The sequence below is a fragment of the Athene noctua genome, chromosome 4 (genome assembly GCF_965140245.1).
Source record: "Athene noctua chromosome 4, bAthNoc1.hap1.1, whole genome shotgun sequence".
Classification (NCBI taxonomy): Eukaryota; Metazoa; Chordata; class Aves; order Strigiformes; family Strigidae; genus Athene; species Athene noctua.
The window spans coordinates 121,390-131,667 of record NC_134040.1 but is presented as its reverse complement, the minus strand read 5'-3'; the positions used below and the strand labels follow the sequence as shown (position 1 = coordinate 131,667).

The 10,278-nt window shown below is 63.2% G+C and overlaps 1 long non-coding RNA gene across 2 annotated transcripts; it reads left to right on the top strand.

Moving 5' to 3' along the window:
* Window positions 1-6,678: 6,678 nt before the first annotated feature.
* Window positions 6,679-7,860, top strand: LOC141959515 (uncharacterized). Of its 2 annotated transcripts, none has more exons than XR_012633459.1 (3): window positions 6,679-6,789; window positions 7,281-7,397; window positions 7,745-7,860. It is a non-coding gene; the product is annotated as an uncharacterized LOC141959515 (long non-coding RNA). The 2 variants fall into 2 exon arrangements; XR_012633460.1 differs by lacking the exon at window positions 6,679-6,789 and adding an exon at window positions 6,861-7,140.
* The last annotated feature ends 2,418 nt before the right edge of the window (window positions 7,861-10,278 follow it).

Here is a 10,278-nt window from a genome sequence, read left to right as displayed (position 1 = left end):
TTAGCGGGGTGCGGGTCAGGGTGCCCCTGTAGCGGAGAGGAGGGGCCTCGTGGGCCTTTGGGACCGGGGCTGCCCTGTAAGTCGGGGCCTGGCCCGTGCCCTGCAGTCCCGGGCACTTTGCAGTCCCGGCAGCGGCTCGAGCTCCCTGTAAGCAGGGGCGCAGCCTCGGTGGCCGCCGTTTTGCATGCCCAGCTCCATTTGCCCAGAGTGCCCGACTCCGAGCCCAGCTCCAGCGCCCGCCGCGACTCCACGTGTGGCAGCACCGGAGCACCGATTGGGTAAGAAAAGCCGATCTGTGAGGTTTTTTTTTGGGGGGGTTATAGAGGAATAGTGGTGTGGGAGGGCGGCCTGGGTTCGGGTGGTGCCGTGTCAGGCTCTCGCCGGGGACCGTCGTCCCTCTCAGGCCTGACGGCACCCTCCTGCTCTTGCAGCACTTGGTGGTGGAGAAGGGAGAGACATCCACTGCATGCGGAAGGCCGTGCAAGGCAAGGGTTAGCAGGAGGAGCAGCGAAGGAAGTCTGGGCAGCAAGCGGAAGAAAGAGAAGCGCGCTCTGGGCAAAGCGCCGCTGTGAGGGGCGGAGCGGCCGCCTGAGAGAAAGGGGAGCGCAAGTCGGCGCTGCCTCAGCAAGAAATGGATCGACTCGGGGCCGAGGGATTGGAGCCACCTTGGCAGGGGATCAAAGCTGCTGCATGGTGGGGGGCCAGTGCCGTCGCCTAGGAGGGGCAGCAGACCTGTGTCAGGGCGCGTGGGGGGGGATTGGAGCTGCATGAGGAGGGACCGCCATCACCTCAGGGGCTGAGGAGGGTCCAGGCCCTGACGGACGCTGCCAGGAGCCGCCGGACGCTGCCAGGAGCCCATTGCAGATGAGAGCCCGTCACGGTCCCTGCACGAAGCACTGGAGCATGGACTGGGTGAGGAAAGCCGATCTGCGAGGTTTTTTCGCGGTATGGGTGGTGGGAGGGCGGCCGGGGTTCGGGTGGTGCTGTGGCCAGCTCTCGCCGGGGACCAGCATCGCTCTCAGACCTGACGGCATCCTCCTGCCCTTGCAGCAGGCGGCGGAGCGGCGTGGAGGTCTCCGTCCTGTACCGCTGCAGGCCAAGAGCGGAGGAAGTCTGGGCAGCAAGAGGAGGCAGGAGAAGGGCGCTCTGGGCAAAGGGACCTCCCCGTCACCGGGGCTGTGGTCGCACCAGCGTGTCGCCAGGACCTTTGGTGCCCTGGCCGGCTGTGTGCCGGGTGACCCCCCTGTAAGCAGGGCTCGGGTCTTTGGGTTTTTGCCGGCCTTTTGCCACGTCACCCCGTGGTCAGGCTGCCGGGCAGGTGGCAACCCTCTAAGGGGGGTGAGCGGCGCCGTCTCTGCGGCCGGGGCGGGAAGCGGAGCTCCTGAAGCGCGCCGTGGTGGTGAGCCGCAGCCAGGCCGGCCGGCCTGTAACTTGGGCGCGGGGGGGGCCTGGCAGCAGGGCCGGGGCCTCTGCTCTGTCCTCCGGGTGGGGGAGCTGGCGCCTGGCTGCGCCTTCCTTCCGAGCACCAGCTCCTCGAGAAGCAAGACAAGGCATCGTGAAGGAGCTGCGAGGCCAGAGCGAGGGAGAGGAGGAGCGGCGGGCTGAAGAGAGGCGGGAGCTCAGGGCAAAGGGGCCTCCCCACGGCACCGTTGCCGGCACCTTTGGTGTCCTGGCCGGCGCTGCGCCGGGTGACCTCCCTGTAAGCAGGGCTCGGGTCTCTGGCCTTTTGCCCCCTTGCCCCGACGGTTTGGCTGCCCGGAGAGAGGGGCGACCCTGTAAGGAGAGAGCGGCACCGTCCCCGCACCGAGGGGCAAATGGGGCTCTCTGGCCCCCAAGCCCGCCCTGTAGGCAGGGGAGGGCTGTTTCCCCGGCCCTGGCGGCCTTCTGCCTGCTGGCGGCCTGGCCAGCGTGACCCCCTGGAGTCGGGGCGCGTCGCGGCACTTGTCCCTTGGTCCCCCGCGAAGGCCCGTGGCACGTTGAGTCCCTCTGGGCTCCGGGCGTCCGGGGGGGCAGGTCCGAGGCTCTGCTCTCTTGCTCGCGGGAGGGGACGGCTCCCCAGACATTGGCTGCACAGAGCTCGCTCTCTCTCCTGGGAAGTTTTCTTTCCCCCTGTCCGTGTCCGTGTGCCTGCCTGTGTCCGCGTCGGTGCGAGTGAGCGAGTGAAGGAGCTTCTTGTTTAGGCCCCTGTTGAAATCGCTGCAGCGTACTTAGCTTAAACTTCCCGGGAGGGAAAGAGGGGCTCTGTGCAGCAACAGGGGGTCGGTCCCCGCTGAGCCTGCGAGCGGAGGGCGAGTCCCGGCTGGCCCCTCCTTTCCAAGGACGGAGCCAAGCCGCGTGACCCTCCCGCTCTCTGGGCCTGGGTGGCTGCCTGTCCTGCTGGCGACCTGCCAGCGTGCCGGCCCCGTACTCGGGGCGAGTGCCACGAGCCGTGGAGCCCTCTGACCCGACGGCCCTGTAAGCGGGGTTGTGCCCGTCCCCCGCCCTCGGCAGGAGGAGCGGGTAGCGAGCGGGCGTCTGCGGCCCCCGGCCTTCGAGGGCAAAGGCTCGGCAGTTGTGTCCCCTTCACCGAGAACCGCGGTAGCCTCTAGAAACGCAGGGAACGGCCCTGAGCCAAGTACCTGCCCCAGAGTCCTCGAGACCCTCCCAAAAGCGCCCAGGATGCTCTTGTCCCACAGCAGCCGTGGTGACAGGGAGGGCCCTTTCCCCGCAGCCCCTTTCTCTTTCCCCGCAGCCCCTTTCTCTTTCCCCGCAGCCCCTTTCTCTTTCCCCGCAGCCCCTTTCTCTTTCCCCGCAGCCCCTTTCTCTTTCCCCGGTTTCAGCGTGCCGCTCCTCCTCTCGCTTGCCCTCGCCTCGTAGTTTCTTCCGCAGGCCACGGATGCCTCTTCCTTCTTCCTTTTCCGGGAGCTGGTGCCTGGAAGGACGGCGCGGTCGGGCGCCAGCTCCTCTGCCTGGACGACGGGGAAGCCGGCCGCCTGAGGGACCTTCCCTCAGCGTGCTCTGGCCCCCGGCCCTCCTTCCTCCCTCCCTCCTGCCCCCTGCCCCGGCCTGAGCCGCCTCAGACCCCATTTTCTCACCTGGTGGTGCCCGGCGGCCTGGGGGCTTAAAGCATAGAGGGAGAGGGGACAGGGGTACGGCAGGGCAGGGGGAGATTTAGGGGGACAGGCAGCACGGGTGGGCCTCAGCCGCCAGCCCCTTGCAACCAGCTGCTCCGCAGTGACGCGGCAGCTTCTCCCAAGCGATGAGGAACCCCCCTCGGGAAGTTCTGCTTCCCCAGCCCCCAGAACCTCTTGGGAAAGGGCCGCTGCTGCCGATTCACCTGCCTTCAGGGCAGACAGCGCCCAGCACTCTCGATAGTGCTTGGCTGGCGCCTTGTGTGGGGCGGCGGCCCTGTTAGCGGGGTGCGGGTCAGGGCGCCCCTGTAGCGGAGAGGAGGGGCCTCGTGGGCCTTTGGGACCGGGGCTGCCCTGTAAGTCGGGGCCTGGCCCGTGCCCTGCAGTCCCGGGCACTTTGCAGTCCCGGCAGCGGCTCGAGCCCCCTGTAAGCAGGGGCGCAGCCTCGGTGGCCGCCGCTCTGCATGCCCAGCTCCGTTTGCCCAGAGTGCCCGACTCCGAGCCCAGCTCCAGCGCCCGCCGCGACTCCACGTGCGGCAGCACCGGGGCACCGATTGGGTAAGAAAAGCCGATCTGTGAGGTTTTTTCGGGGGGGCGGGGGTATAGGGCTGTGTGAGGGCGGCCGGTGTTCAGGTGGTGCTGTGGCCAGCTCTCACCCAGGACCGTCGTCGCTCTCAGACCTGATGGCATTCTCCTGCTCTTGCAGCAGTTGGTCGTGGAGAAGAAGGGAGAGACATCCACCGCGTGCAGAAGGACCTGCGAGGCAAGAGCGAGCGGGAGGAGTAGCGGCAGCGGTCCGGCAAAGAGGCGAGAGAAAGCCCTCCTGGGCAGGGGACCTCCCTGTCACCTGGGCTGTGGTCGCCTCCAGCGTCCCTGCCCCTTTGGGGATGTTTTCTTTGCCTCGTGAGCAAGTACTCGGCTCTTGGTAGTTCTCCAGTTTTAGAACCTGCTCCCATTCCACCTGACGATGACCCAACTTCCTGAAGTTTTCTCAAAACTCCTTTCTGTACTTGGATGTGGCTGCACCAGCCGTGGGGAGCGGGAGGGCTCTGCAGCCACCCGCAGCGCCCTTTGAGGCTGCGTGGGATGCCGGGGGAAGAGCAGTCGGGAGCAGGGTTTTGGAGGTGGATTCCCCTGCTCTGAGTGCTTCTCTTTCCGCACCTGTACGGGGAAGGAAGCGGCTGGATCTCAGCCTCTGGAGGAGCACGTTCCTCTTCCCTGCCCCAAAAGGGCGTTTGTGCCCACCCTTTCCCCATCTGTTCAGTGCCGGGGGTGCTCAATCAGATGCTTTCTCCAGCTGCGTGTTCCCCATTTAGCTCCTTTTCTGCCCAACTCGGCTTTAACCGCTGCCTGCCACGTGGCGCTGCGCGTGGGATTTTAACCTTTGGCAGCCGCTGGAATGTTTGCGGCGTGTGTTGGTCCTGGCTGCTTGCAAGGGGACTCTCGGGGTGAAGCGCTAAGGCTTGGACAATAGGGCCAAGCCAGAGTTGACCTGTAGACGAGTCCTGTGTATTTTGTAACTGTTAACCATTGTGCTAACAGGTATTTTACTAAGTGATAACCAACCACCTATTCCGATGTAAAAAGTGGAAGTATCGAAGCCTGAACAACAGGCCCTGAGCCGAAGCTGCTCACTCAGTATGTCATCGTTAGTGAAACAGGTGTGGAAGACGTAGCTCTCTTGAATGTACATTTATCTTTCTTTGTGTGGGGATAAAATAACCGGGTCGTGGAGACCGTAGTCTGGCCCTGTGGCCTGACGTGAGCCCTTGCACCTAGTCTGCCTGGGTAAGCAGAGGAGCTCCCTTAGCTTCTCCCCTGAGCCCTGGCCAGGCTCCGGGGGAATCTAATGTGAGATTGAAACCAGATATTTCCGCTCCAAACCAAGGTGCCAGCTCTTCTGGCTTGCCGATTTTGGGGTATAGAAGGGTGGACCCGCTCACAGCGACTTTGGAGGCCTCACCTACGGGTGGACGCACCGCGTAGGGTTTCCCACTTGCCGGGAAAGGCTCTGCAAACCCTCGCTGTAACCGGGGCTGCCTGCGGGTCTGGGTGATGGCAACGGGTGCAGGTGCTGAGGGATCTTTTTTAATCGCTGTTCCCTCTCTCTCAGGCAGTCAGGATTTGATGCGTTACCCTGTATTTTCCTGTCTGTGTGAGTGCACTATTCCGTCTTTCCTGACTGCGTGTTTTCCATATTCTTCTGTTATTTAGTTATTTCTAATAAAATACGCCTGCTCCTTTCACTCCGGTGTCTGAGTTGAATTGATATCCCTAATCAGCAAAACGGGGGGAGATGAGGTGGCGCTTTCCAGAGCCGAGGTCGGTGTCGGTTTGGCTTTGGGCTGAGCTGTAGCCGCCGCGGCGCTAGTTCCTGGCAAGGGGACGGACGGGGGAGCTGTCGGGGCCAGAGCTGCCGTAAATATAATCAGACAGCTTGCTCGGGTTCTCCAGCTCCTAGCGTACGCTCCAGAAGAGCGGCTGAACGCGGGCAGAAATGTTCCTGGATTTATCTGGGTTTTTTTAAAAAACTATTTCTGCTATCACCAGGGTTTGAAAAACTAAATTGGATAAATGTGAGTTTAGGAAAAATATCTAACAATACGTGTGCTTTTAACAGTTACTGTACTGGTCTCCCAGGGACCGAAGTTACGCTGTTTCGTCCTTAAAACAACTCTGCGCTCCCGTGTCGCGTTGTCACAGGCTTTCCTCCCCCTTCCACCCGTCCAAAGAGCCCTGAGGCTGCTCTGACCGACACTTCGGTCACCCCGCTGAGTTCTGGGTCACAAGGCGAGACTGCGCTGCCCTGCGCTGCGGCCGTGCCGGAGCTCCTCCCTCTCCGGGGGGTTATAAGATTTGGCAGCGTCGGTCCCGTCGGCCCGCGCACCGGAGCGGTCTCGCCCAGCGGCTGCTCCCGCTGCCCGGGGAAGGTTCCCCCGGCGGGGAGAGGCGACCTGCGGCGTGCGGCTGCGCCGGGCGGCCCCCGGAGTGCGCGTGCGCGGCGGCGGCCCCGCGACCGGAGGACCGGCGGCCCATAGAGCGCGAGCTCGGAGGAGCGACGGGCATCTCCGGCGTTTATTAACGGTGCTGGTCGCTATAGTTACCGGGGGGGGGGGGGGGGGGGGAGCGTGGGCCGGGCCGGAGGAGCCGCAGGGGCGGGCAGGGAGGCTGCAGGCAGCGACCCCTCCCTGTCCGGGGCCGGTGCTGGAGGAGGAGCCGGTGCGAGCCGAGGCAGGAGCGGGGCCGCGCGGCCGGGCGGCTGCGGGGAAAGGTGCGGCGGGACCGGGGGCGGAGGCCGCTCCGCGTCGGGGCCGGGCGGCGGCGGCGCTGCCCGGAGCCGCGCGGGGCTGCGCTCGGCCGGGCTTCCGGGTGCGCGGGCGGCGCGGCGGGAGCCGTAGTCACGTGCAGGGGGCTTCCGGTCGGCCATGTTGGCTCCCCGGGGCACGCCGGGAGCTGCAGTTTCTGCGCTCTCGGTTCCCCGCAGCCGCGGCGCTGGCGGGCGCGCGCGGCACGGCACAGCCCTCGGTACCGGCGCGGCCCCGCGGCGCGGCCCGAGACGCGGTTTTGTGGCGGTTTCCCGCGGGCTGCCCGCGGCTCCCCGAGACGCGGTGTGCCCCCCGGCCCGGGGGTGCGCGTGCGCGGCCGCGGCGTCTCCCGGGAGTGCGCGTGCGCGGCGGAGGTGAGTGTTGGGGCTGCGGCCGGGCCGGTCCGCGGCAATAAGGGTCCCTGCCGCCTCCGTGCCCCCTCCCGAGGCCGCGCTGGGGCCGCGCGTGTCCGTTCCTGCCCCGGGGATGCCGCCGGCTGCGCCCAGCTCGGGCTGGCGTGGGGTGTCTCTGCCCGGCCTGGCGCTCCTCACGGCTCGGGGGCCAGAAGGGACGGGCGGAGCCGAGCCTTCCCGGCCGTGGGCAGCGGGGCGGGAGCCGCCGCGGCTGGAGCTGGAGGGGCCGGAGAAAGGGAAGGAAGGAGAACGTCAAGGGCATGTGGGCAGCAGCCGCCTCGCCCTGCAGGAGGAGAGCGCCTGCCTCTCCGGGTGAGCGAGGAGCCCTCTGCACAGTCCGCAGCGGGCCGGACCCAGGCGCGGAACGGCCGCGGAGCGAGCGAGCGAGCGAGGCTGCGTGTGTCGGAAGCCACGTCTTGTAAGAGCCGAGAGACACCCGCGTATTCTTTTAGGGGGAGGTCAGCCGGGCGAGTGGAGTTTCAGAAGAAGAGGAGGGGCAGGAGGAAGGAAGGAGAAAGAAGCATCTGACCTGTCCAGTTCTCCCGGCAGTGCCGGGAGCGAGAGCCGCGGTGAGTCGCGGGCCCTCGGGGCCCTGTCGCCCCCCTTGTATGTCCCAGTCCCTTCCCGCCCTTCTCTTTCCCATGCTGTGATTTTTTTTTCTTCTTCTCTAGATCTTTTCTTTCTTTTCTTCTGCCTTGCTCCCCCTTCCTCTCTCACTTTCTCTCTCTTGTCTTGCTGCTCCCTTTTCTTTTTCTGTCTGCACTTCTGACTGCTTGTTCTGTACCTTTTGCATCACTCCTCAGTCCATTTCTCTCTCGATCCTTCCGTTCTGCTCCTCACTTCTCGGTTTCTCTCTCTTTCCTCTGTCCTACTCCTGCACGTAGTGTGTGATTGAATGAGGTTCTGTGTCTAGCAGGCCTCATCTCGTAAGAGCTGTGAGACACCTACATCTTCTCATAAGTGGAGGACAGCCAGGCACCTGGAGCTGTAGAAGAGGAAGGGAGAAGGCAAACAGAAGGAGGAGTCTGACCTGTCAAATTCTCACGGCAGCGCGGAGAACTGCAGTAAGTCCCGAGCTCTTGGGCCCCTCTCATCCCTCTTGTGTGGCCTGGTCCCTCCCTGTCTTTCTCCTAGACTCCTCTCTTTCTGGTGCTGCTCAACTTTTTTTGCTCACCTGTATCTTCCGTCTTGCTTGGAGCATCTCCCTGTCCCCATCTTGTAGGTCTTCCCTTTCTCTGCCCTGTACCCTGCCGCTCTTGTTGCCTTTCTCCATCCCTCTCTGTCCAGCTCCCTGTTCCTATTGATGCCCCTTTCTTCTTCCTGCACCCGCTGCTATTCCCTGCGATCTCCATCTCTCTCTTTCCTGCTCCCTGTCCCCCGTTTTTCATTCCTACCTCCGTCCCTCATAGCCTGTCTGGCCTTTTTCCTCGGTGTCTTTCTCTCTGGCTGACTCCCTTCTGCTGTTTTTCGTTTCCTCCCTATCCATCTTGTTGCCCATCGCTCTTTTGTCTTCTCTCTCTCCATGTGTCGCTGTCTGTCTTCCAGTCACTGTTCTTTAATTCCTCCCTCTTCCCTGTAGCTTGCTGCTATTTTTTTTTTCCCTGTTCTCCATCATGCTCTGTCGGGTGCCCTGTCCCTGTTTATCAATTCCTCCCTCTGCCCTGCGGTCTGTCTCTTTTCACCATTTAATTTTTGCCTCGCTCTCTCTCTGTCTGGCTCCTTGTGCCGGGTTTGCGAATTCCTTCCTCTGTGCCCCGTACCCCCTGTGATCTTTGCTGCTTTGTGGCCTGTTTCTGGCTGGCGCTCTGTTACTATTCAGTAATTCCTCTCTCGATGCCTTGTAGTCTGTTGCTTTTGTCTTTTCTCCATCTCTCTGTCTCTGTTTCCCCTGTTTTAGAATACACCCCCCCACCCCCACCCCCCTTCTTTCTGTATGCATCAGGATTAGTTTTTGGCTCCAGGTCTCTTTTTTTCTGTGTCTCTGTCCCTGTTTCCTAATTCTTCCTTCTCTGCCCTGTCACATGTAGCGATGTGATTTGTTTTGTGTTCCTTCCCATGGTTTGCTGTCCTGACTCCCCATCGCTGTTGCTTTTTCCTCCCTCTGTGCCCTGTTCTCTGGAGCTTTTTGGTCTTTCTTCCATCTTGCTTGGTCTAGCTCCCTGCTCCCCCCCTTTTTTTTTTTCCCCTCCATGTCTGTTGTGCCACCCATCCCAGCTTTTTTTTTTCTGCATCTCTATGCTGCTCCTCGTCCTTCTTTGTTGGTTTCTGTCCTGCTCCTCCTCCTTCTTTCTGCTGCCTGTTTTCTTCTCTCCCTGCTGCTTTTTTTTCTGCATATCCACGCTGGGTTCCCTGTCCCCATCCTCTCACCGCCCCATCGCTCATCTCTTGTTTTCTCTCTACCCCTGTACTAGTCAGCTAGCTGCCACCTTTCTTCTGTCTTCTTGTGTCCTGCATCTTTCTCCTCATGTTTGGCAGTTTCCAGCTCTGCCCTGCAGCTTGTTGCTCCAGGAACCGACTGACTGTTCCCGGCTGGACTGAGGAGCGTGGCTCCGGGAACAAGCGCCAAGGTGTGCCAGGGGCAGGGGCAGCATTAGGGGCCCTGAGCCCCGGAGCAGACTCACTCCCTTCTGGGACTTGTTCTGTGTGTGACTGAATAAACACTTGCTGGCTGCCGGCTGCCTTTTGTGCTTCCTTTGCCCCAGGTGAGGGGCTGGGAGGGGTGATGATGCTCTGTGGGGGTGGGTGATGGCCTCCAGCTGTGGGCTGGGGCTGGAGGGGCCCCAGGTGTGGGCAGTGAGGCTGATGGCAGCGGCCCCTCCCTGTAAAGGGCTTGCTGCTCCGGGTGGAGGGGCGGGTGCTGCTGTTAAGAGCAAGGCAGCCGTCGGAGGGGTCGGTGTCAACCAAGGGAGGAGCAGAGCAGTCGCTGAGCATTGCTGGGCCCTGGCTGCACCGAGGGAGAAGGTGAGTGGAGCCGTGCCATCAGCTGGCAGCTCCTGGGGAGGATGGCGGTGCCTGCAGGGTGGCAGTGTTGGAGGTGGTGGCAGGGGCTGCCCCGAGCCGGTGGTGAGGCTTCTGGGTGCATTGGTGGGGGTTCGGAGGGGTGAGCAACGGTGTTGCTGCAGGGTCAGAAAGCAGAGAAAACTGCCTCTCGCAACCCAGCGGGAGCTGTGGTCCTGGCGTGTGGGGTTTCTGGCCAGCCGCGTTGGTTCCCTGGGTCACGCTGGGATGCGGGGTCTTACAGCGCTTGGCGTGCAGGCGGCCGTGCCGCGTTGGCCAGCGCGTGCCAGGAGCTGTAGGTTCTGCAGACTCGGCTGCCAGGCAGCTGCACCGCTCGTGGGCGCCCGTAGCGCGGCGCAGTCCTCGCTACCGCCGCGGCCCTTGTGGCGCAGCACGAGGGATAGTTTTGTTGCCGCTTTCACGTGGATTCCCGGGGGCTTCCAGCTGCTCCCC